Raw genomic sequence first — 5,210 nt, 5'->3', positions numbered from 1 at the left:
CTCTCCAGTCACTCCGACCCCAGCCTGTATCTCTGCATGGGGTTGTTGTGGCCAAAGTGCAGCACCTGGCACTCTGAGCTATTGAACGCCATCCCATTGGGCTCTGCCCATCTGTCCAGGTGGTCAAGGTCCCGCTGCAGAGCCCTTCTGCCCTCCAACCCAGCCACATCTGCCCCCAGCTTGGTGTCATCTGCAAACTTGCTGATGACTGACTCCATGCCCTCATCCAGATCATCTATGAAGATGTTAAAGAGGATGGGACCCAGCACTGATTCCTGAGGGACACCACTAGTGACTGGCCACCAGCTGGATGTGACACCATTCACCACCACTCTCTGGGCTCAGCCCTCCAGCCAGTTCCTAACCCAGCACAGTGTGTTGCCATCCAAGCCACGGGCTGACAGCTTAGCCAGCAGTTTGCTGTGGGGGACAGTGTCAAAGACCTTGCTGAAGTCCAGGTAGACCACATCCACAGGCCTCCCCACATCCACCAAGCTGGTCACCTGATCATAGAAGGAGATCAGGTTAGAAAGGCAGGATCTGCCCTTCCTAAACCCATGCTGGCTGGACCTGAGCACATGGCCATCCCTCAGGTGCGCTCTTATCACCCCCAAGATAACCTGCTCCATCAGTTTCCCTGGCACTGAAGTCAGGCTGATGGGTCTGTAGTTCCCAGGTTCCTCCATCCTACCCTTCTTGTGGATGGGGATCACGTTGGCCATTTTCCAGTCTCCTGGGACCTCTCTGGTGAGCCAGGACAGTTGGAAAATGATGGAGAGTGGCTTGGCCAGCTCAGCTGCCAGCTCTCTCAGCACCCTGGGATGGATCCCATCTGGTCCCATGGACTTGTGGGTGTCCAGATAGCTCAGCAGGTCCTGAAGTAATTCTTCATGAATTTCCAGGGGAAAACACTGCTCCCTAACCCCATACCCCAGTTCAAGAGGTCAGTTGCCTTGAACTCCTCCTTCCTTACTGTTGAAAACTGAGGCGAAGAAGGCATTCAGGACCTCAGCCTTTTCTTTGTCATCAGTTATAGTGTTCCCCTCCTGGTCCAGTAAGGACTGGAGGCTCTTCTTGCCCTTCTTTTAAACATTGATAAATTTATAAAAGTGCTTTTTGTTATCTTTCACGGAAGTGGCCAGCCTAAGTTCTACCTGGGCCTTAGCCTCCCTAATTTTTCTCCTGCATAATCTGGCTACCTCCTTAAACACATCAGGAGAAGCCTTCCCCTCCTTCCAGAGGTGATACGCCCTCTTTTTTTCCCCCAATTCCTTCGGGAGCTGTTTGCTCATCCAGGCTGGTCGTCTTCCCCTCTGGCTCATCTTTTGGCACTTGGGAACTGCCAGTTCCTGTGCCTTCAAGAGCTCCTGTTTAAAGTAGGTCCAACCATCCTGGACCCCCTTGTTCTTAAGGACTGCTGCCCAGGGCACTTTGGAAATAAGTTTCTTAAGCAAATTAAAGTTTGTCTTCCGGAAATCCAAGGTGTGGGTTTTGTTGTAGTGCCTCCCTATCTCCCTGCATATTGAAAATTCCACTAACTCTTGATCACTACACCCCAGGCAGCCTCCCACTGTCACATCTCCCACCAGCCCTTCTCTGTTGGAGAGCAGTAGGTCAAGCTGAGCTTGACCCCTAGTAGGCTTGCTTAAGAGCTGCATCATGAAGCTGTCCTCCATGCACTGCAGAAATCTCCTGGACTGCCTCCTCTCTGCTGAATTAAGTTCCCAGCAGATATCTGGCAGGTTAAAGTCACCCACAAGGACAAGATCTGATGATCTTGAGACAGCCTCCAACTGTTTGTAAAATATCTCATCTGTTTCCTCATCCTGGTTGGGTGGTCTATAACAGACTCCAACCAGGATGTCAGATTTGTTAGTCCTCCCTCTGATTTTAACCCACAAGCTCTCAACCCCTTCGTCCCTCACCTCAAGCTCAGTGGCAAGGAGTGACTCCCTAATATACAGGGCCACCCCTCCTCCCTTTCTCCCTTGCCTGTCTCTCCTGAAGAGGATGCATCCCCCCAGCACTCCAACCATGCCTGTCATCCCACCAAATTTCTGAAATGGCAACTATATCATAGTCACCCTGGTGGACCAGGACTTCCAGTTCCTCCTGCTTGTTACCCAAGCTGCGTGCATTGGTGTAAATGCACTTCAGCTGGGCTCTCAATTCCCCAATTGTCCCTAGTTTCCTTCCCACCCTCCTTCTCACAGAGATTAATTGCCTCACTCACCCTCTTCAGACCTAGTTTAAAGCCCGCCTAATGAGCCCTCCCAACTCCAGTGCCAGGACTCTCCTGCCCCTCTTAGACAACTGAACCCCATCATGATTAAGCAGGTCCAGCTCAGTAAAAGTTTCACCAAAGTCGAAGAAGCCAAAGTGGCACCTCTCACACCATCCCTTGAGCCAGCTGTTCATGTCATAGGTTCTGCTGTTCCTCTCTGTGAACTCTCTTGCCACAGGGGGGACTGAGCATAACACCACTTGTGCTCCTGCCCCATCTATCAATATCCCCAGGGCCTTGAGTTCCTTTTTAATTGCGCTGGTTCCCTTCTTCTTGATTTCATCCCTGTCAGCCTGTATTACCAGTAAGGGGTAATAATCAGAGGGCCGGATTAGATTAGAGAGTCTCCTGGCGATGTCCCTAACCTGGGCACCAGAAAGGGAGCAGACCTCCCTGTGAGATGGGTTGGGATGACAAATTGGTCCCTCTGTCCCCCTCAAAACTGAGTCCCCAACAACTAAGACTCTTCTCTTTTTCTTGTTTTTTGCGGAGCTAGTAACCATAGTTGGTGGGGACTGCTCCACCCCAGGCATCCTGGTTGGATGCTCCTCAGCTCTCCCATCCTCCCTGCTCTCTTCATGAAGTGCCTCATACTTGTTGTGCAAGGGCTGTGGAAGAGGAGGAGAGGGCCGAGGTGGACTTCTCTTACTGCCTTTGTCAGGGATTTGTATCCATCCCTCCCTGTTTCCAGGGGCAGTTCTCTTATCAGGGGCGATCTGCAGAGCCTGCTCCCACAGATCCAGCTCCCTTTTGTTTTTCCTTATCGACCTGAGCCTGGATACTTCATCCTTCAGCTCAGCCACCTCATCTTTCAATTCTGCAACCAAAGTGAGCAGAAAGTTCACCTGCTCACACCTGGCGCAATTGTTCTCCCCTTCCCCTTCTACAGTGAGTGACAGGCTCCAGCACTCCCTGCATCCAGTAGCCTGGACTCCTATGTGTTCCAGGGTTGAGTCTGTCTGCGTGCACATGCTTTTCCTGCCCTTCGTAGTGCGAGTGACAGGCATAGTGCACAGTGATACCGACACTCAGAAATAGAAGGAAAAAAAAAGAAAAAAAAAAAAAGCTGCCAGCCGCAGGAGACCTACCTCTGCAGCCAAAATGGCGGCACGTGTGGCAGTTGGCGGGGTTTTAAATTTCCTGCGGCTGACATCACGAGCCCCCGTCACAGCTCGCTCTCTCTCGTGAGACAACAGCCCTGCCAGCCCTGCCATCCCCCCTGCCTACCTTAACGTCTCTCAGAACCACGGAGAGCAGCAGAACGGAGCAGAAAAACCAGTCTCAGCAGCAGCAGCAGTGCCCGCAGTGCTCTCTCTCGGCTCTGCAGTGTGATGGTTTGGGGGTTACTCCACCCCTCCCACACTTTTGAATTTGCCCCGGCTAGCTCAGTTGGTAGAGCATGGGACTCTTAATCCCAGGGTCGTGGGTTCTAGCCCCACGTTGGGCGCCAATTAAAAATGTGATGGTTTGGGGGTTACCCCACCCCTCCCACACTTTTGAATTTGCCCCAGCTAACTCAGACGGACCCTGGGAATATAGATGAAGCAATTTATTTACAGCTAGCAGAATTTGCAACCAGCTATTTACAATATATACAGTTATATACAATTATATACAGAAATATACAAAAGGATAAACAATACAAAAGCACAACTCCCCTCCCAGAAACCTGAGTCCCCAGGAGGGGCTTTTAAACCACCCCAACATCTCCCCCCGGCCCTCTTAACCTTACCCCAGTTCTCAGGAAGAAGAGAGGTGCAGCCAAGAGTTTAGGGAGCAAGGTTAGTAGGAGCAGGGTTAATGAGATGTGACCAGGTCTAAGGCAAAAGCAAGAGTGAGAAAACAAAATGGAGAAAAAGTCTTTCTTCTTCCCAGAGTTCTCAGCGTGACTGTGAGAGAAGTTGACATCAATTGTTTTCATTTCACTGCCTGTTATCTAGTTCTTCTACCAAAACATTCCAGCTTGCTTCAAACTAGCACATGCAGCCAAAATGATTTAGAGTATTTAAGGCTGTTAGAATAATGATTTTGTATGGCTGCTCTGCTTCCCAGTGGAGCTGTGTTCTCCTAGATTTGTTTTAAAGCAAGTACTTTTTTTGCAAATGGGAGATACTGGAGAAGTTTGTGAAAAATGTATGCCCTGTAATGATTAATTGAAAACAAAAAAAGATGCATTGCTAAACAGACTGACTGCAACTGTTCAGATGAACAATCTTGTCAAAGAAAGAAACATTTTGTTTTAGAGCTTGGCAGTGTAAGCAATGATTTGTAGCCATAGATTCAAAAGCACACAGATAACTCAGCTATTTAGACTAATGTGCAGCTAGACTTCCATACAAAATGTCTTACTCTTCTGTGATTAATGTTCTTGAATTTATTTTTTTTTTCCTTTAATGAATAATGAAAAATCTGGTCTTCACCTAACCTTGGTAAAAAAATTCTTTTTTGAAAGCATTATGTACCTAATTAATTCCTAAAATATTAATAGCTTTGCAAATAGTTACTGCAATCTAAATGAGTGACCATTTAATGAATAACTTCCACCAAAAAGGTCAGTGTAGCAGGTCCCATGTGCATCATGTTATTACAATTTACCAGCAAATGATCACATTAATATTAACTGACAGATCACAGACCGTTATGTTTATGTACAGAGGGTTTCTGGAAAGTGCACTTCTGGGAGGTGTTAGAAAACTTTCTGTCAACATATCATACTGTAAATTGTGCCATTTTTAGGTCATTACTTGTGGATGTCTACCTACAGAGCTTTCAGAATGAGGACTTGTCACAGAGGGGTATTCTGCCACCTATGCCGATTTTGGCGGAGGGGAGAAATTAATTGGCGTGAGATAATACTCTATAAAAGTATATATTTATTAAACTCAATGTTATGAACTCTCGCCACCCCCAACCACTGTATATTAAT

General features: G+C 48.0%; 1 non-coding gene across 1 annotated transcript; it reads left to right on the top strand.

The window, feature by feature from the left end:
* The first annotated feature begins 3,657 nt into the window (after positions 1-3,657).
* On the top strand, positions 3,658-3,731 carry TRNAK-CUU (transfer RNA lysine (anticodon CUU)). The gene has a single exon. It is a non-coding gene; the product is annotated as a tRNA-Lys (tRNA).
* The last annotated feature ends 1,479 nt before the right edge of the window (positions 3,732-5,210 follow it).

This window comes from Pogoniulus pusillus, chromosome Z, assembly GCF_015220805.1.
Source record: "Pogoniulus pusillus isolate bPogPus1 chromosome Z, bPogPus1.pri, whole genome shotgun sequence".
In the NCBI taxonomy this organism is placed as follows: domain Eukaryota; kingdom Metazoa; phylum Chordata; class Aves; order Piciformes; family Lybiidae; genus Pogoniulus; species Pogoniulus pusillus.
The sequence above is the reverse complement of the archived record's forward strand: the minus strand, read 5'-3'. Positions and strand labels throughout refer to the sequence as shown.